Here is a 20,838-nt window from a genome sequence, read left to right as displayed (position 1 = left end):
TGGAGGTACCCCAAAAGACAAAGGCCCTCACCTTACAGAGGAGAAAACTAGGCTGCGGAGGAACTGTGAAGGCAGCCCCTGAGTGCTGGTTTGAGGCCCCTTACCCCCGAGGCTGAAGAGCAATACAACCCCATCCCCATCAGCGACCTTCCTTCTCCATGTCTGTCCGCCTGCAAAGGGGGTCTTCTGCCTGTACATGGGCCCCCAAGCCCCAGTCCTCATGTCCCTGAGCCTGGCCTCCTAGCTGCCACCTTACAAGGGAGCCCTTAGATGCAGCAGCCGGGGGTCCTCCATGCCCAGAGACCGGGGGGCCAAGATTCCCCTTGAAGTCTGCCCACAGAGTGATGGCGGGGCGGGCCTGGTGCCCCAGGGGAGAACACAGACTTGGTCTTGGTCATCTGTGCGGAGCCCTGGGGCACGTCTCCTCTCGGTCACACCTGGGACCTGGTTTCAGCCTTTCTGCCCCTGGGGCATGGTCACAACCCTCCCCAGGATGTCCCACTGGAGTGTGGACAGAGCTTTGTGTGTAGACTCGGTTCCCGGCTTGGACACACTTTCTGTGAAACCCTTCCTGTCCTGCAGGTATGCAGGGCACGGTGGGGGGTACGGACACGGCCAGCCAGCATAGAAATGCCACTCAAACTGGCTTAAAGGTAAATTTACTGGTTCTTCTGATCAAGGAGTTCAAGTTCAGCTGGACCCAGTGGCTTAAATGACGTCACCACGACTGTCTGAGGTCAGCTCTCCTCCAGGTCATCTTCTCTGTCCAGCGGGCCCTCCCCACAAGGTGCAGGGTGGCTGTCAGGTCTTCGGGTCATTCTACCCGTCAACAATCTCAGCTCCCGCTCAGCTCCTGACTTGACTCTCATTTGGCCCAACTCTGCCCTGTGTCCACTCCTGAGTGGTCAGTCACAGCGTCCAGAGGGATGGGACACGCTGCTGGTCCAGGCATGGGTCACGTGTCCAGCTGGGACCCTGTTGCTCCACCTCCACCCGAACTATAAGATCCACAGCGGCGAAGGTAAACCCTGGGACGTCGGGCCAACAGAACTGTGGATGTTTACCATACGTGCTGTAAAAAGAGGGCTTCGGAGGGACAGCCAGCCTGGAAAGGGCACACACCACGGGGCCAGGCAGCTGCTCTCCGCCTGGGGCTCTGTCTCCGCTCCTCCCCGTCCTCCTGCCCACAGCGTCTTCCGAAGGCCCTTGGTCTCCCACTCGTTGCTGGCTTGCCCCCATACCGTCACTGCCGCCGACTTGACACGGCAGAAGCCACGTGAACACCCCTGGCCCAGCTGGTCAGGAAATTCCCAGCGGCTTCTGTGGCGCCCACCTTAGTCTAGAAGCAAACTCTGTCTCACATCACAGCCACCCCGGCCGTCCAAGAGCTTTCTCTCTTTAGAGAGCTCGGGGCAGGGGGGTTGTATGGGGTTGAGCCACATCCCCTCAAACTCATGTCCACCCAGAACCTCAGAACGTGACCTCATTTGGATATGTGGTCTTTGCAAATGTAATCAGTTAAGATGAGGTCATCCTGGATTAGGGTGAGCCCTAAATCCAGTGATGGGTGTCCTTGTAAGTAGTGGAGGAGAGACACAGAGATACAGGGAGATGATGGCAAGCGACCCAGGAGGAAGAGATTGTAGTGATGCGGCCACAAGCCAAGGAATGCCTGGGGCCACCAGAGGCGGGAGGCAGGAAGGAAGCTCCCCCAGGGCCTCCAGAGGAAGCAGGGCCCTGCCCACACCTTAGTTGCAGACTCCTGGCCTCCAGAACTGACAGAGTAAGTGTATGTATTTTTTTTTTTTTTCTTTTCTAATTTTTGGCTGCGCTGCGCGGCTTGGGGGATCTTAATTCCCCAACCAGGGATCAAACCCGAGCTCCCTGCAGTGGAAGCCCCCTGCAATGAACCAGGGAAGTCCCTTTATTTTTTTTGAAATATAGTTGAGTTTCAGTATTGTGTTAGTTTCAGGTGTACAGCAAAGTGATTCAGTTATTTTTTCAGATTATTTTCTACTATAGGTTATTACTAGATATTGAATATAGTTCCCTGTGCTATACAGTAAGTCCTTGTTTGTTCTGTATATAGGAGTATGTATCTATTAATCCCATACTCCTAATTTATTCCTCCCCCCCTCCCTTTCCCCTCTGGTAACCATTAGTTTGTCTTCTATGTCTGTGAGTCTGTTTCTGTTTTGTACATAGATTCATTTGTATTATGTTTTAGGTTCCACATATAAGTGATATCGTATGATATTTGTCTTTCTCTGTCTGACTTACTTCACTTAGTATGATCATCTCTATGTCCATCCATGTTGCTGCAAATGGCAATATTTTACTCTTTTTTATGGCTGAGTAATATTCCATTGCATATATACATACCACATCTTCTTTATCCATTCATCTGTTGATGGGCAGGGTAGAAGCTGGATCATACAAGAGCAACTTCAAAGCTATAAAAAGGCTGTCAGATCAACAAAACCAAGTAAAGGGGAATATCAACTCAGGACAGTTATAAAACCCACACAGACGGGATTGGCTGCAGAGAGCAGGTCCACAGCTCAATGGGTGCCCTAGGAGGGCCCCTCAGCACCCTTGGTCTCTGGGGTGGGGGAGGTGGAATATTCTGGGTTGGAGGGGCCAAAAAGACCCCACCATTCCTTTCCCTTTCTTCTCCTGTCACTTGCCCCTTCCTGCATCTCCGGTGCTGAGCCAGGTCCTGGATCAGGCCTTTGCACATACAGGTGCCAGAACCTTCCTGCAGAGCCTCACTGGCACTTTCCTCTTCAGCACCACCTTGCCTGGCCACCTGCTCCAGACGTGGTCCGTCTCCGCTCTACCCCCTGCACCGCCTGTCCATCTCCCACTAGGAAGTTAGCTCCACGGGCAGGGACCCGGCGTCGAGAGTAGGGCTGGGCCTACAGCAGGCTTCCGGCCACGTCCGGTGGGCACGGAGCTTCCCTGCATGGCGTCTCCTATCCTAGGACCACCGGAGACTCACGGAGCCAGAAACAGGCTTGAGGGGAAAGATCCAGCCACAGAACACTCCCACCAGATTCCATGTTGCCCCCAATTCTATTACTCGCCCCAAGAGTAAGTTAGCGATCCATATCCTACTTTTTTTTTTTAATAATTTAAATTTATTTATTTATTTATTATTTATTTATGGCTGTGTTGGGTCTTCGTTTCTGCGCGAGGGCTTTCTCTAGTTGCGGCAAGCAGGGGCCACTCTGCATCGCGGTGCGCGGGCCTCTCACTATCGCAGCCTCTCTTGTTGCGGAGCACAGGCTCCAGACGCGCAGGCTCAGTAATTGTGGCTCACGGGCCTAGTTGCTCCGCGGCATGTGGGATCTTCCCAGACCAGGGCTCAAACCCGTGTCCCCTGCATTGGCAGGCAGACTCTCAACCACTGCGCCACCAGGGAAGCCCCCATATCCTACTTTTTATTTCTTGCTTCCAGAAAGGCTAGAAAGGTTAAAGAGTATGAAAGCAATCTGCCAAGTAAAAGGCAGAAGGGAAGCGTGTGTGTGTGCACGTGTGTGTACCTGTGCACTAGTGTGCGTGTATGTGCATGGGAGCATGTGCGCGTGTGCGTAGGTGTGTGTGCACGAGTGCATGTACACCTGCGTGTGTGCGCATGTGTGTACAGAGGACGCAGGGGCAACCCTTCCTGGCCACGTGTCTGACGATCACTGAGGCGGCGGGAGGGCTGCAGTTCTGCCCCTGAGGGCGGCCATTCAGAAGCAGTCAGAGGAAAATGAACTCAGCTCTCCCAGGGGCCCGGGAGGTGAAGGTGGGCAGCCAGGGACTAGCTCTCCTCCCTGTCTTCTGGGGGCCTCCCCATGGAACACAGGCGCTCAGCGCCTCTTCCCTAGAGGCAGGACGCTGGCCATGGACCACAGCGGCTGCTCGTCAGGCAGAGGGTCATGGTCTTCCGAGGCCAGGAGAGCTGGCCTAACCCCAGCTCTGCCCCTTGCTGTGTGATCCACAGTCACGTGACCACCCTCTCTGGGCCACACAGGGGTTAGAGCGGCTCCCACATCTCCCGTGCTGCTCTCAGGGCCTGGCGCTGAGGCACCCGGCAGACAGCTTGTCCGCAGATGCCGGCCTGGGTGGTAGAGCACCCGCCCCCGCGTGCCTTGGAGTTCTGCGGGGGCAGCGTGACTTAATCCGGGCTCTGCTGCTGCTGCCCTGGACGGCACGGGTCCACGAGTCCCGAAATCTGCAGTGGGGACCCAGGAGGTGCCTGAAGGGAAGCCTGGAGCCGAGCTGGCGGCGGGAGAAGGGTTCTAGTGGGAGGCTGATCTGGGGGCAGGCGTCCTGGGCAGGACCAGAGGTGCGGCAGGGAGCCCCGGGAAGCCAAGCCCCGCACGATCTCATCTGATCCCACCCTAGCAGGCGGCTGCTGTCGTCCCCACTACGACAGGAAGCTCGCTGAAGGGAGGTGACTTCCCCAGTGCCACGGTGCTGGGAAGTGGTGGCCCGAACCTCAGCGGGATGGTCTGAGTCCGGGGCTGGAACTGGGGGAAGCAAGAGTAGCAGGTGGGGATGGTGGGGCTGAGTCCTGAGCTCCGCACCCCGCCCCGCAGCTCTGAAAACAGTGAGCTGCAAACTCCAAGCTGCGACCCACGGAGCTCATGGGATCACTTTAGCAGGTGGCTGCCATCAGTGGGCAGAAAAGAAATTGGGTACCAAACGTCAGAATTCACGATGCACAGTTAGAGAAGTCTTCTTTTGTAGAAGACTTCTCAGTTATACGCGCATCAAGAGCTCGTTACTTATTTAACATGAAGCCGTTATGTGGGCACTGGGATGAGATGGACGGTGTCTTTCTTACCCTGGCCACGGTCAGCAAGCTTTGAAAGCCACTGCTTTCAGCCTTTCTCTGTTCTGCAGGGGCCTCCGGGCCTTTGTTCTCTGAACAAGAACGCCAGCGCCGGGCACAGCACAGGAGCCAGGACATGCTGGGGGGTTTCCGTCCCGAGGCCCTGCCCGCATGCCAGCGCGGCTGGCTCAGCAAGGTGGCGGCACCGCTGTGCAGGGTCCGAGCACTCAGAGTGTTGATGTCTGACTGCAGCTGAATGGCGGGGGGGGGGGGGGGGGGGGCGGCGTCCCAAGACCCTGGCCCTGGGCCTGACAGGCAATGTTGTCTTCCCTCTGTGAGTTCCATCGAGTTCCCACCTGCGGCCCAGGGGTGCCCCCAAGGTCCCCAAACCAAGGTCCCAAAGCTGCTCCATCAGGAGAGGTGCTGAGAGGCACTGAAGCCCCTGTGCTCACAGGGAGTGGGTAGAGTGAGAGCTCTCCTGTCCCGGGGCCGTGTAAGTGACAGACAGCGGAGTGTCTTGGGGCGGAAAGGGAGGTCTGGGTGATGGGAGGGCAGGGGCCAAGAAATGCCAGGCCGGGCTGGGAGGCCTGCTGGGGAAGGAGTCTGAGCTCCCTCCAGCCAGCAGTGGGCACCTGGAGGAAGGCTTTGGGGTGATCAGATTCATTTTCCAATCGGGTCACACAGTCTGGCTGGAGTGGGGGTCTGGCCCCATGTATCTAACTTTCTCCAAACGGTCCTGCTCCAACCAGAGAAAGGCCCGGCGTGTGCTGGGAGCCCCGGACGTGGGCGAAAACCCCAGCGGGTCCATTTTCAGGTGAAGCCTTCTCCTCTCCTTTGGGCATTCCCAGACACCGTCACTCCTTTTGTTTATTATCGCCATCTACTTTTAAGGTCTCCAACACCAGAGGCCAGCCGTCTAGCTTTCTAAATATCCTTGAACATTCTGATGTTCAGAACATGTGAGTTGGCTGTTTTGATCCTTGGAGGGTGCTGGGGGCCGAGCTCCCTGAGGAAGGCTGGGCAGAATCTTCAGACACCAAGTCTGCAGGGGCTTCCTTGCGGCAGTGAAGTGTTCCTTCCCTTCCTGGGAACAGGCCTGAGGTTTGGGCAGCTCTAGGCCCCTTGAAACCTTCAGTTGTAATAAAGAAGTACAAAGCAAGCTGGCATTCCAACGTGAGGCCACATCCTCCTCCTGCCCTGGCTGGTTTTCCCGTTTGCTACACTGGCCAGCCCAGGTGCCACAGAGGGGACGTTTGTTTTCCCAGAAGAACAGAACAAAATGAAAACAGAAACGAAAAAAATCCCAAACGCTCTCACACATATACATGGGACCGTGTCCATAACCAGGACTGAGGTTGGAAGCACCGTCGCCCGGCTTCGTACGATGCGAACAAAGATGTCCCCTGGCTGCCTTGCTCTTCGGGCTGGACCTCTCGATGTGCCAAGGGAGCCCACGGATTCCTCGGATCCCAAGTTTTGGTCCACACTTTGGTCACTTGTTTTTGTGAAAATGACCAGTGGACCCCCCAACGAGGCTGCTGAGTGGGCCGCTGGGGAGTTTTTAAAAGAGAGAAAGCATCATAAAATGGAGGAGGACCCTCCGGATGGGACCAAAACACGGACACGGGGGTAGCAGGATGCGAGGTGCCCAGGCTGCCAGGCCGGGTGGGGGTCCGATCTGCACGCCCAGGGCACCCCCTGCACTCCCACGTACACGCAACCCTCTGGCTTCCTTTCATCACATCCTCACACATGTAAGGGGTCCCAGGCAGGTCTGCATAGATATAAACAAACATCCGAGCCTGGCATTCCAATAAGCCCCACCGTAGTCCCACCGTGTGGAACGTTGTTTCCCCTCATACTATAGTGAAACTAGCTGTATCTCAGCTCTGCTCCCGGGTTTCCAAGTATCAACAAAAACGTATTTTCCCCTTTCCTGTCCAGTTTAAAGGTTATTCCTAAAAAGCAACAGCCAACTTATTTTTGATTTTTTGAAACAGAAAATTATTTACCAGGAACACACAGATTATTTGTTTTACTCTGTGCTACTCACTTATTGAAACGATATCACTGGAAAAGCCATTTCAGTACAAATGGCAGATGAGTTGAAAAATGGATTTTTTTTTTTTTTTTTACCACCATTGGGGTTACTGACTTAAGGGCAGTTGTAGTTCAAACAAACCCAAGGTCAATCAGTTTGTTACATAATAGTGAAATAGTGCTGTTTTGTACAAAACAAAGCCAGATATTCTTTCAGTTAAAAAAATTGGTGATTTTGCCTGTGCAACTTTTATCTCAAGTGGAAGATGATTCTAATTTTATCTGTGTTCAAAAAGCAGATTAAAAAAAAAATCATGAGGCTGGAGCTCATGATTTTTCCTTACAGTTCTCTGAGCAGCCGAAGGAAGGAAAATCACCTTGAGTCTAGCATTTTCTGAGCACACTACAACAGCCAGGTCCCTTAGACCCATCTGGAACGAAATTAATTACATCTACGTGTTAGTTTAAAATGAAATTATTTTATTTTCACTGTATTTTCCTCCAGGCTCTTAGGGAAGAAAAGAAGAAAACAGGATATCGGGGCAAAGGCTTTGGTTCCTCGCTGCCCATTTTCTCTTTAGGCTCTTCTTGGTTTCCGGCTTTTATTTTGTACTGGGTTTTTTTTGGGTTGAAAAATGTACAAAATGTGTATTTTAAATATCAAATAATTATAGATTTTGAACATGACAAAATTTTAGAGCCACCATACATTTTGACAAAAATATTATTAAAAAATACCGTCTACTCTCACTCCACTTACATTAAAATGTCATTCTTTTCATTTCATATCTTCTGATCTGTGCAATCTGACATTTGTTAGATATGAAAAGTTCTGCAGACTATTTCAGAGAATATTTGGAATAAAGTAAACAATCGACATGTAAAATTTCCACGGAAGAACGCTTGCTTAGGTAACATTAGTTTAAAACGTCGTGTTGTGTTTAAAATGGCAAGTGTCGCTCACGGGCACGGCGGGGCAGCTGCCCCGGCGCGGGTCCTGGTTCTCGGAGGCGGCGCGGCGACGGCGCCCGACGACCTCGTCCTTGCCCGGAGGCCGGCTCGGCCCGCAGCCCCTGGGCGCACTCCTGCTGTCCCGCGGCCTGGGCACGGCGCGGCCTTCGGGTTTGCTAGCATTTTCCTTTTCTGCGGCGCACGGAGGCGGGGGAGAGAACCCCGCCGGGGCTGGAGGAAGGTGCGCGGCCCGTCCCACCTGCTGGGCCCGGCCCCGTGCGCCTGAGTCGCCACCGCCGAAGCGCACGGCCAAGGCCGCCTGACGGACACCCCGAGCTCATTTCTCCGCCTGGCTTCCACTGGGCTTTTATCTGCCTCCCCCATCCTAACTGGTTCCAGATTTGCAACTTCAGAGGCGCGGGGACTCAGCTGGGTCGCGCTCTTGGCCTCTCGGGGACCCCTCCCCCAACAATGACCCCCCCCCCCCCCGGCAAGCGCACGGCCGGTCCTGCGGGGCCTGGGGGGGACAGGGCCATGGGCAGGGAGCGAGCTATGAGGCCGGGGCTCGGAGCTCGCCCTCCGCTGCCCGAGGCACTGGCCCGGCCTTCCCTGCGCGGGGCGCCACGGCGCCGTCCCGGGGCGCACTGCCTCCGCCAGGTCGGGCAGGCTGGAGGACGGGTCCCCAGGACCTCTGCGCGCGGGGCAGGAGCCCGCGGGCGCCATCGGAAGCGTGCGCGGTGGGGCAGCGCGGCGCAGACACTTGCTGTCGGCCCGCGACCCGGGAGGCTAGGACGCCCTGCTCTCCGGGGAGGGCGCGACCACCCACGCCGCCGCCGACCTGGGAACCCGGCCGGCCGCGGCCGAGGCCCGGGGGCGCTGCGGGTCGGGGGCTCTGCCTGGCCACCACTCCCCAGTCCCGCACCACCATCCCGAGTCCCCGTCCTCGGTGGGGAGACCCCCAAGCCGACCTGCTCCGAGCCCGCCAGACCCCCAACGCCCCGCAACCCCAGGCCGGCCTCGGCGGCTGGGCCCCGCAGGCGCCAGGCACCGGAGGGGGAGGGCCCCGAGGGCCCGGGGCGCTGTTCCAACGGCCAGAAAATGGAAACTGTGCGAAAAGAATCCCCAAATCCGGCCGGGCCCGAAGCCCACCGGCTTACATAAAGCCCCAGCAGCCCGCCCGCCCGCCCGCGGCCTCCCTTCCCGGGGGCGAACAATCGGCGGGCCCCTGGCCAAGCCGTCCTGGGGTTGGCACCACCGTCGACCCCCTGACCAAGGGCCTGGCGTGACCCCGGGGAGGGGAAGGGGTCTCGGCCTCTTCCCACCGTCTGCCCCGAGAAACATTTAACTAGCCTTTAATCACATTAGCAGCCGGCCCCAATTAAGGACGCGGGCGGGGGAGGCAGGAGGAAACCGCTGGCCGTGTCACTCGAGGATAAAGATCCTTTCATGCCCCGGGCCTGGCCTGGGGCAACGCGGCGGGCCGCCATCCCCAGCCTTTGATTGCCGGCGCCTGGGCCTCGCCGACGCCGCCATCTCTTGGCCCCCTCCACGCCCCCCCCCCCGCAATATGCCATCGCCCTCGGGTGACCGGGTGGCCGGGCAGGGCAGCGACCCAGGTCCGGGCCGGAGCCCGCGCCCCCCAAGCCGGAAAGGCCTGGCCTCCTCCGGCCCGCGCCTGCGCAGGGGGACCGCTTGAGGGGGCGGCGGGGGGCTCTCGGAGGGCGCCCGGGACGCGTCGCCTGCCCGCCGACGCCGAGCGCCCGGCCGGGACCCGGGTAAGGCCCTGCCCACGGGGTGGTTCGGAGGGAGGGTGACCCCCGCCATGGGCGGCCTGGGCAGGTCACCGATGTTCTCCTGGGCTCCGTCTGGCCTCCCGGGCCCGGAGTGAGCCCCCGAGGGCCCCGGGGCCAGGCCCAGGCCGGGCGCCGCGGTGGCGGGTCTCCGGGGGCCCAGGCTCCGGCGTCGGGCCCCAGGCGCGCGGGGAACACCAGGCCGGGGCGGTGGGGCCGGCCTGCGGCCTCCCGTCGGCTCGCCAGCCCAGAGCGGCGGAGAGCCGGCCGGGGCGCGCGGTCGAGGGCTGAGGGTCCCCCAGGGGTGCTTACCTTGCTCGGGCGCCCGAACCGCGCTCCCCTCGCTCCTCCTCGAGGGTCGGAGCGGGGCGCGCTCTGGACGGGCCGGGGTCGTGCGAGGACAGCGGCCGCCCGCGCCGCCGCCGCGATGCCGGGGCCGCCCAGGACCCCGGCCCCACGGCGGCAGCTGCAGCCCGGAGCCGCGTGACCCCGGCCCCGACCTCCCCGCGCTCAGCTGTTGGTCTCGCACAAAAGAGAACACTCATATTTTTCTTTCCCCGGCACCGATTTAACACCCGCCCCGTCTCCCCTCCCCCGAATTACCCCCGACCTCCCACACGCTTCTCTGAGAACCGCTTTCTCTCCGCACACCCACTTTGTCTCGCCTTTCTCCGCTTTGTAATTCCGTCGTTGTAGTCGAGGATGTCAGTATAGCTTAGAAAGTTTCATAGAAAGTCAGAAAGCAATTAGGGAGGCCCTTTTATTGGAGCTTCGCTGGTGCCATGGAATCTTTTAAAGGACAGCCTGAAGCACCGAACACAATCCCATTAAAGCGGCCCAAACTCCCACAGTCCTCAATAGGGGTGCTCAGTGCTTCGACAGACTTTCGTCGGCTCATTGGGAACCGCGGGGTTTCAATCCGTAGTTCCGCAGCCCACTCACAACAGTGCGGCCTTGAACCCCTCACTCCTTCCTTTCTCATCGGAATTTCCACTGGGAAAATGGCTTGCAGGGCCGGAGTGGACATTAATTAAAGTCTGCCGAGCGGTCCGAGGTCTCTGTTTGACAAGGGCTATGAAAACCTCAAGCATTTTCATAAGTAACTCCCCATCCTGACTGTTTGTTTGAAGTTTAAAAAAAAAAAAAAATGCCAGCCAGTTTCTAGAAATGTGAGCTCGATTGAAATCAACTTTTACCTCTGTCTGCTTTCAAATCGATCAGCTGACGTTTGGAAAATGGGTCAAAGAAATTATGCTTTGCTGAGAAAAAGACCACGTATGACCAAAGTTTCAGCTTAATTGAATTTTAGTGCCAAATTATAACTCACTGAATAACTGGACTTGGGCACAGGGGGGTGAAGGAAAAGGCAATGAAGGACAGGCAATTCTAATGGAAATACAGCCATCCCGAACTGGGGTGGTACGGCCACACTCGTATAATAAGAACTGCAGCCTAATTCCAGAGGGGTGAGGTTATCACACTGTGGTTTTCATGTGGGAAAACGGGGTTGGCCCCGGTTTGATTTGTGGTTTTTGGTTGATATTCTTGTGTATTATTTAATGTAGCAGGCGACTCTTCTATAGAACATAGCTTTTCCTTTGTTGTTGTCGAGAATAACTTCTGTTCTTGCCAATAAAAATTAATCTCTTCCTTTGGAAGTCAATATGTAAAGAAAGCAGGTGCTTTAAAGAGAGAAAGTATTTAAAAAAATAAAACAGGTACTTGGTTGTCAAAGCAAAATGCCGGGTTTAACACAATTAGGGTTTTGCTCCTGGCGTGTCATCACCGTTGTTCATTTTATTAAATAGAAGTTTGTATATGGCAGTTTCTGGATTGATTTTAGGAAAGGAGAATAGGTGATGGGCTCATAATTAAGGAGTTATAATTTAGGTGGTAGTGAAATGAGCACCAGTTTGGGGCAGATGGGTTGTTTGCTAAATCTATAAGGGGATAGTTAAAAATGAGCTTCCAAAAGGTGGATTTTTGATTTTTGAAGTTTGTATTCATCATCAATTATTTGGAACTTTTTCTCAAAGTTGCCCCCTTTTCTCTTGTTTTATTCCTTTTTTTTGGCCCTGCTGCCGCCAGGCTCAGCTCCCCGGCCTGTGACCTCTTGTTTTGCGTGCACGCTGCGCCCTCAGCCAGTCTACTGGGTTTCTGCATCTCCTCTGCTTGGATACATCCGGACCTCTGCTAGCCTGAGTGGAAAAGGACAGCAGGCTTCAAGCCCCCCGAAATCCAACCTCAGGCACTTTGCAGCCGGGCCTTCAAAATCTCCTGCCTCAAGCATATCAGTTTCTTCGTGATTCCTTCACCAGCTTTTCTCTGTCCTGCCTCGAGACTTCCCTCTCACCCTCTCCTCACCTGAAACACCTTCCACCTTCCTGTCTACCTGTCCGGACTGCACCTCTCAAACCAGGCTCAGACCCACATCGACGTGGCCCGCTTCGGACTCCCGGGGAACTGTCTTCCCGGCTTGGCCGTCTTGGAGGGCCTGGGGCTCCCACCTGCGTTTCATTGCCCTGTGCTTCCTTCTCACAGTGTAGCTTGACTTTGGGGATGTTTCTGGTTGAAGAGAAAACAATGGAGGCTCCTTGAGAGCAGGTGTCATTTTACACCTGTCCTGGGGCTCAGTCAGCACCCAGCACCCACAAAATAGGCCATCATCCATCCGTCAGCCGCATGCGGATGTGTAAATCAGAATCACATTTGGGCAGGCAGCAAGGAGAGGGGCGGTTACAAATGTGCCCGTTCCCCGGAGGTGCAAGCAAGGTCCACGTGCTTCTTTGCTGAACTCATAGGACCTGTCCCTGGACTTTTTCAAACAACGTAAAACTCTTTAAATTAAATGGAAGCTTAAATTGTTTAAAAAGTGAATATGACTCAGTTGGACTGCAAGAGAAAGTGGCGAAAAACCAAACAAAAGCAAATCCAGAAATCCGAACAGTTCAGTCTGCTTTGGATAGTCTTGATTTGCCCAAGAAAAGGAGCAGATTCCTGAGAAACAAGCAAGAGATTCTAAAAGTGTTGACTTGTGGCAGGTGCAGGGCTGTCTTCTAGGAGGTGGTCCTACGCCCCCGCAGGTCCTGGGTGCCGGGCCGTCTTCTAGGAGGTGGCCCTACGCCCCCGCAGGTCCTGGGTACTTTAGAAAGAGTGCCATCCAGGGCTGTCCCCGTGTGCCCGGAGAGGCTGAAGACAGGCACTTTCTTCAAGGAGCGTAGCTTACCCTGGATCCTGCTGAAAACCTGGCGACCGACCGGGCTGGCCCTGAAGAGGATGATGAATTCCACTCTGGTCAATAGCACATGATTAAAGTACAAGATAAAAATGACGCGAACAAAGGCACCTTGAAAACTCTTCGGGGAACAAAGAGATTAGCAATTGCGGTGGTACAGGAAGAAATGAAAATGATGAAAATAACTCAGGAACTTGAAGGAGGAACATTTAACATTTAGAATTCAGTGCAAATGTGTTAACCATCCATCTGAGAGCAAGGTATCTTATCTCAACCCTTAATCAAGTTAACCAAACCAGGAGCATTAGCGTTTAGAGATGCACTGTGGTTCTGAAGGGGGCCATCCTGAGAGAGTCTTCATGTTCAGCTGAGACATTGAATTTCCTCCTGGAATATCAGATTCTCAGCTCATGTTTGCAAGGAACAGTAAGATAAATCAAAAGAAAAAGCAGGTATATAAGACACAGAGCTGGATTTGGAGGACCGCCAGGTTAAAACGTACATGTGGCACTCTTTTCGAGCTGTTTAAAAAACTTTGAAAAGCTTCCTCTCTTTCTCCCTGAGGAAAAGTTTCAACAGATGGCTGGGTGGTTTAAGCCTTTCCCATCCATGAAATCCCTGACCTTCTTCTCCTGTGTCTCTTCAACCACGGCCTTAGACTGGATGAAATGCAGATCCTGTTCACGTTATTTTTGGAGAATAGTTTCATGTTCTGATTTTGTTCCAGTTCAATCGTTTAAGAACATATGTAGGTTCAGGTTCATTTTAAATTGGTTCGCTCGCTTCTGGGGTGGGGGGAGACAGAAACAAAACAAAACAAAGCAAAAATACCTCCTTTACACTTATGGTTCAACACAGAATTAATATTGGGGTTTGGGCCACCGATCGGTGAACGGTGCTGTGTGTTGGGGGTTTGTGAAGGACAGCTTTGGGTCAAGGCCAGGTCATCAGTTTTAATCCTAAGGGTCACCCTTCTCATTCACAGTAATTTTGGGGCTTCTTTATCCTAATTACACACCAGGCCCCTTGCATCAGATTTTGACAGTACCGCTCCACACAACCTTTGGGGCTGGATGTTTTTCAGAACTTAAGATTTTTTCCCCCCATATTATAAAAGGGGAATACAGTGTAGAGGCTGTGTATTATGGAATCGGTAGCCCAGAAGCACTCCTTCAACAAACCCGTGGGCATTTTCACAGTAAACATATGAATCTTCACTTTCAGAGGCATAAAATTGAGACTATAAATAACCTCACGTGCTAAGTTTAGGAAATGACGTTTGGTTTTCAGAGTTTTTTGGAGTTTGGGGCTTGCACGTAAGGAAGTGTGGTCCTGGATTACAGAACCCCTACTCTTTTCCTTAAAAAAAAAAAAAAAAGGCGCCGATTCCAGGCTCCTTCAAGATCCTTTCCCATGGGTCAGTTTTAATTGTAGTATCAGCGTTTCAGTGTTATTTGTTTAGAGAATGCTTATATATTTTCAGAGAATTCCCAGAAACCTATGAACTAAAGACCACGCTTAGTGTGTTACGAGTGCCCGTTCTAACATTTCCGAGGCCCACTTCCACGCGTCCTACTGTAGGTAAGAGAGTGACCGCAGGAGGCATCCTGCTGGCTGGACAGAGCGCCAAGGACAGCAGGTGACCTCCAATAGCGATGTCTCACTCCTCCGCCTGCCAGGAAAGTCTCCCAGGCTGAAAAAAGCAGCAAGTGACTTCATTTGCCTCTGACCTTTTGAATGAAAATAAACTGTACATGACTAATAGAACCTAAGGTACTAAGAGGTCCTTAAAATGATGGAAATTGGCCACCAGCATGTGGACGGGCCTCCTGCAGGGGGTAGAGCCTCGGTTGCATAATCCCTACCGTCCCATCCAGTTTTGACTCAGTAAGCCAGTGTGACCTATGTTAAGTTCTAGTAAACATCAGCCGTTTCAAGAGATACACATATTTTGCCCAGAAACAGCCAGCATTCCAATTTAAATGGGAATGAAATGTACATTTTAATGATGACATTTTTATTTTATAGGAAAAGTTGCGAGTTGTTTGTGAATTTGTTTGAGTTTTTGTAGGCCCGTAAGAGCCGATTAAATGCACATGGGCCGTGTGCCCTCTCAGAAATGTCAGGAGTCTCCGTTCAATTTTACCTTGTGTTGGACACAAGTATTCCACCTACAGGAACGCACTCGTGCAGGTAAAGTGGAAATCCTGGAGAGGGCCGGTCCACAAGGCCAGTGTTCAGTTTTGCATGCACTTCAGGAATACATCCAGTGCTCAAAGCAAAATGGTCCTGTGTTAGTCATGCAGCTTTTGAGGGGGTCTTGGGGTTCTGGAAGTGTGCAGAGGTCTTGGCTTCACGGAGAGGGCAGCTTACACTCATAAAAGAGGAAGAGAAGGTTAGGAGGCCTGCATCCCCTGTGTTTGATAGGGTTGGGAGGGGGCAGAGGGGGAAGCAGCAGGTGGCTCCCAGGAGAAAACCCTGACAGGAGCTATCCTGGTGCATATTTTGGAGCTGCCCGGAGTAGTAAGATGGGCCTTAAAAAGATGACTGAAGCGGGGGCATCCTGCCTGATCTCTCACCCACTGGCCCAGCATTTGTGTCCTGACATGTATACTTAAGCTCACACTGCCGGGGAAGCGCCCGACCCCAGAAAGCTTTAAAATGCTGGCAGATGAACACCCCCGAAAGAGCAGAGGCCAGGCCTGCCCTGTGGCAATGTTCTCATCTAAAGTTCTTCTTAATATTTCTCACGTTAGCACTGTTTCACCTGACGATCTCAAGGTGTTGTACTGAGCTCTTTACGGATGAAGCAATTTTGCATGATTAAAATTTGGGGAGACACTGAAGGTGTAGGCAGGAGAAGAGAGAGCTGGGTTACACAGAGGGTCAGAGGGACGAGTGACAGCAAATCCAGACACTGCCTGAGCCAGCGGGTGAAGTCACTGCCCTCAAGGTAAAGAAGAAATCGTCTCTGCCTCTTCCTGACCCAAGGCCCAGTGAGAGCCACTGGGGAGAGGCATTGTGTTAGTTGCATCAACAGGGGGCATTTACGGGGGACCCACCATCCAGGCCAGGCAAAGAGGGGACACATCCTTGGAGAGGTGGTGCCTGAGCTGAGGCCCACGGGGTGAACTGGCATTGATCAAGACTAGGGATGGTACGGGGTGATGCACGGAAGGGCGTGGTCCAGGAAGAGAGAACGGACGGCCCGAGAAGGGAACGCGGGGCCCTGGGGACCCCTCTCCATCACCAGGCCTCCGTTCCTCAGCTGCAAGTCGATGGGGTGATCTCTTTCCCTACAGCTTGATCTGCCTAAATCTGGCCTGGATTGCAGCAAGTTCAAGTTCTGCAGACTTTAATAGGTACTCACAGAAGAGAAACACCCGATGGGCAATTTTCCAACGATCGATGTAGAGGGAGGCTTGCAGATACTGATTCATGGGCCTTTTTGGCTTAACACTCAGCATCTCTGTGTCTGTCTTGTCTTTAACTCACGTACTCAGTGAACCTTTGTTGAGCGTCTGATGGGTCTAGAGTGCTGGCCCAGGCGCAGGGGTAAACGGTGGGTGGACGGGTGCAGTTTCTGCCCTCGTGGGGCTTACAGTCTGCAGAGGGAGGCTCTTCAGGGCAATAGCAGTAGCAGCATGTGACTCAAGTGGCTCTTCAATGGCTGCTGTTTCAGCAGCTCGGAAGGAAAGGAACCTTCAGCAGACATCTCCAGGATCCCTGCCGTGTGCCAGGTGCCCTGTGAGAGGCGAGGTGGTCCCGGCTCTCAAAGAGTTCAGGGCTTGGTAGGGAAGGACAGGGAAGGTCATTCAAGTGTTAGCAGTGGTAGAGGTCTTGGGGGCACACGGAGGGAGTATTCAATACTATGCGTGGGGCATTCCAGGAGGAGGGGAGACCACCAAACAGCTGACTGTCTCTGGGGCACAATATGCCCTTTGGGGGGCTGGGGGAGAGGGTGGGATGGCAGTGGTGAGGGGCCGGAGCCAGATGGCTGGGGCTGGCTTCTCCTGGGCTTGTCTGCAGTCGTTGAATTACATGCTCCCGGATGACAAGAATTATGAAGGTTGAAGTCGTCCCATCGAAGATATTCTACTGAATTAAGTTCATATTTTATATAAAATGTTCCGCAATGTTAGGTATAATTGGACATCGCTTAAAAGAAAAAACCTGATTTCCCAAATGTCACCTGGAAAGCTACTTCAATGTCAGATTAAACTTCCTGCTGAATAAAGATTTCCAGTGTGGAATGCCAAGAGCTGGTAGGGACATGGGTCCTTTTCTGGGACAACAGTGACCCTTGCTGCGGATTAGAAATGCATCTTGAATTTCACAAGAGGTCGGCAGTGAGACCAGTCACACTGATGAATGTTTCCCCAGACCATCACAAAGGAAGACTTCCGTCCCGCAGGCCCTGTGTCTAGTCAGCTGGGCAGCTCGGGATGACTGCTTGTGTTGTACCTTTTTTTTTTTTTTTTTTTAACGTGTGTTGTACCTTTGGGTACCGTTTCTGGGATTAGGAAGGAGGAGGAAACGTGAGGATGGCAGCGGGAAGCAAGCCGCTTCCACCTGTTCTGGAGCCAGCTGGTCTGCGCTTGCTGAGGGGAATCAGGTGATAGCAATTTCTGAGGGTGGTTTTTCTGCAAGTTTCCTATTTTTCTCCCTGGTGTGTGGCAGAGCCTCCTACTCCAAAGCGGTGGATGCCAGCAGTGGCCGAAGTAGCTGGTCAGCCTGCCTGGAACTCCCTGGCAGGTTTCTCCTTCTCAGGCCGAGAGAGCTGCCCGTCTGTACAATGAAATCGATTTGTGGGCTCAGCTGAATACTTTTTCTTTTTCTTTCCTTTCTGTCTCTTTTTTCTTTTTTAAAGACCAACCGATTAGTAATTAGTTGTTCAATTCAACTGTTTTTCTCTTTAAAATTTTTTTTTAATGTGGTAGAATTTTTATTTTTTTCTGGGCAAATTTTCAGGATTTAATTGCACTTAAAAATTGTGGAGGCTGTCAGAGTAAATTGCAGATAGAATAGTTTTACCCAATAAAACTAGTCCTGTGATTGCCATCATTGTCAGGCTTCTCAGATAAAGTTGTGGGAAGGACAATTTAAGTCTACACGGTGAACCGCACTTCAAATCAGTATTCAGCACAAGGCTCATCACGCTGAAAGACAGAAACCCAGGGTAGCAGCCGTGATGTTGGAGAAATCAGACATTGATTTTAAAATGATTTCAAAGGCTGCCCACCTAAAGAAAAGGACAAATGTCTACCCCAACGGGTTTAACTTAAAGCAGTGCAATTAAAAACTTTGTTTTTATTGAAATATAGCTGATTTACAATGTTGTAATGTAGTGCAATTTAATCTGTGAAAATTTTTTGAAAAGACAAAAACCATTTCATAGCATTTTTTTTTTAAATTTCTTCCAGCTTTTAATTAATTATTTGTTTATTTATGGCTGTGTTGGGTCTTCGTTTCTGTGCGAGGGCTCTCTCCAGTTGCGGCGAGCGGGGGCCACTCTTCATCGCGGTGCGCGGGCCTCTCATTATCGCAGCCTCTCTTGTTGCGGAGCACAGGCTCCAGACGCGCAGGCTCAGTAATTGTGGCTCACGGGCCCAGTTGCTCCGCGGCACGTGGGATCCTTCCAGACCAGGGCTCGAGCCCCTGTCCCCTGCATTGGCAGGCAGATTCTCAACCACTGCGCCACCAGGGAAGCCCCTCATAGCATATTAGAAGTAGTAAAGCACCAGCAATATTACTAGCTTCGAGTAAAGTTGCATCTGCCGTTTGCCTCCATCAAGTTCCTGTTTATTCCTGCTGTATGTCCTGAGTGACTCTAGCCTTTTCTTGAAAAGGAAACCCTCTTAGGGTATGAAAAGCTCAAGTAGTTTTTACCCCCTAAGAAATACTTTCATCTTCTCTTCCTCCATTTTTGATAAGGGAGCTTCTAGTGCTGAATCGATTTGTCTTCATGAAAAGTAGAACTTTCTAGAATATGCAGCTTATCTTACCGCCCAACCTGGATTTCTGGGGACAAGAGGAGACCTCGTGCTTTTTACTCTTCCTCCCAGGGTCCAACGCTTGTGTTTTTGACCAATAATAAACTTCAACCAAACAATTATTGGATCTACTGAGGATGGAAAGTAGTTCCTCTATCGTTTGAAATCATTTCTAAGTGAATTGTATTATGTCGATCGATTACTAATCTATAATATACATTTATATTTTATGTAGTTCCCTATAGATCAGGAGGATGGGGAAAAGCACCTTCCTTATGTGAAAGTATTAACTCGTTTCTACTCTTCAGCATTGTGGAGAAGGTGAGTTAAATAACACACGGCTTACACGGCTAAGCTGTTGGAGCTTTTAAGGAGAAAGATGTTCAATGAGAATACAGGCATCGTGTAGGAGTTGGGAGCCCGGCCTCCAGAAGCTGACTGCCTCGGACCTTGCTCGGGTTCTTCACTCTGGAGCTGTGTCATGTTAAGTTCTTTGAAATACTTACTGTGTCATGTAAGCATCTCGATGCCGAGGTCTCCTCATCTGCAAAAGATGTGGGCATCAGTGCCTTCGTCAGGTAGCTATTGTAAGGATTAACCTGATGACCCAGACAAAGTACTAAGTGCAGTGCCTGACACAGTACAGTACATAATCATGTGTGTAATCGTATGGAATCATGTATGGAATCAATCGTTAAGGAGAAAACAGGATTTTACAAAAACAAAACAAGGAAAATGAAGGTGGCTGGATATTTGTCTTATGAGTGCTATGTATTTTTTCCAAATGGCGTATTAAGAGTACTAGCCTGTCATCAGTTAATATGATTATGTACATTCACCATATCGGAGACCTAGAGAGATTTAAAAATTGGTTGTCCATGGAAGTTATTAGGTTGTGTGTGTGTGTGTGTGTGTGTGTGTGTGTGTGTTTGTATATACATTCAGTGTGTCCAGCCGTTTTATACATTTTTGTATACATTTTGTAGGCTGTCAGATAATAACAACAGGGCTGGTATAATCTCCGTATCTGCTTGGAAATGACCAATGTCAGCTTGGAAAGAACCATAAACACCACCACCAACATTGAGAGCCCTTGTGTGTGAGCATGTGCCTCTCCGTAGGCTGCAGAAGTGCAGGGTGCTGTGGAGGGCGGGCTTGGGAGATGGGGGCTCAGAGGCTGTTCCCCTCTGGCACCCCTAGAGGAGGGCTTCCTTCCTCTTCCTCCTGTTGGAAAGGGGCAGCCAGGGCCCAGGGGCCAGTGCCCCAGGTGCACCTGGCAAGTGGTTCTGGTGCCAGCTAGTTCCTGGCAGAGGGAGGCATGAGCAGGGTGGAAGATAGGAACATGGACCACAGATGGCCTTGGACAGATCTGACCCCTCCTGGGCCTTGAGCAGCCTTGGAACCTTCCAGAGCCTCACATTCCTTCTATTGTGTGAGGATTAGCTCATGTCACCCAGATTAGTTGCAGTAACCTGCCATCCCCCTTTAGAAGCAGGGTAGGTGATAGATGCCACTCGGTGTAATAATACCACATCCTAGCTGGAAAAGAGGCAACTGCTTTCTGAAGTAGTTTACTTTAAGTGCTGGAGGTGGATAAAACAGTTGGATGTCTGATAGAAGTGGTAACATACTCTGTCCAGTCCTGCCTGCTGTAGATCTGTTTTGCTGAGTGTGCAATTTTTCAAAAGAGCTTCTCCTACCTTGCGGTTATCTTTGTGTTGGAGAGAAGAGAAAGCCAACTCACACCATGAATTACTTCCCCACCAAAAGGCCCTTCTAACTTCTCACATTAAGGGCCTGAACATTTTTTTTTAAAGTCCAGGTGCTTTCTTACCCAGTTCATTCTGGATAATTGTGCTAGATAATACTGTAAATGTTGAGGGACTTTGTCTATGGACAGTAGAATAGGCCCAGTATTAAAATATCTTACATACCTACTATTTTAGAAAACGCACACAGTATACTATTAATTTACTCTCAAGCTATAGAATTAGGTTCAAATCT

At 52.2% G+C, this 20,838-nt stretch overlaps 1 long non-coding RNA gene across 1 annotated transcript in view; it reads right to left on the bottom strand.

Annotated features, from left to right (window-relative positions):
* The window catches only part of LOC132359996 (uncharacterized), a 31,429-nt gene extending 21,403 nt beyond the window's left edge, over window positions 1-10,026 (bottom strand). The window contains exon 1 of the long non-coding RNA XR_009501022.1: window positions 9,919-10,026. This is a non-coding gene — a long non-coding RNA (uncharacterized LOC132359996). The remainder of the gene's footprint in view (window positions 1-9,918) is intronic.
* Window positions 10,027-20,838: the final 10,812 nt, after the last annotated feature.

This window comes from Balaenoptera ricei, chromosome 2 (assembly GCF_028023285.1).
Source record: "Balaenoptera ricei isolate mBalRic1 chromosome 2, mBalRic1.hap2, whole genome shotgun sequence".
In the NCBI taxonomy this organism is placed as follows: domain Eukaryota; kingdom Metazoa; phylum Chordata; class Mammalia; order Artiodactyla; family Balaenopteridae; genus Balaenoptera; species Balaenoptera ricei.
The sequence above is the reverse complement of the archived record's forward strand: the minus strand, read 5'-3'. Positions and strand labels throughout refer to the sequence as shown.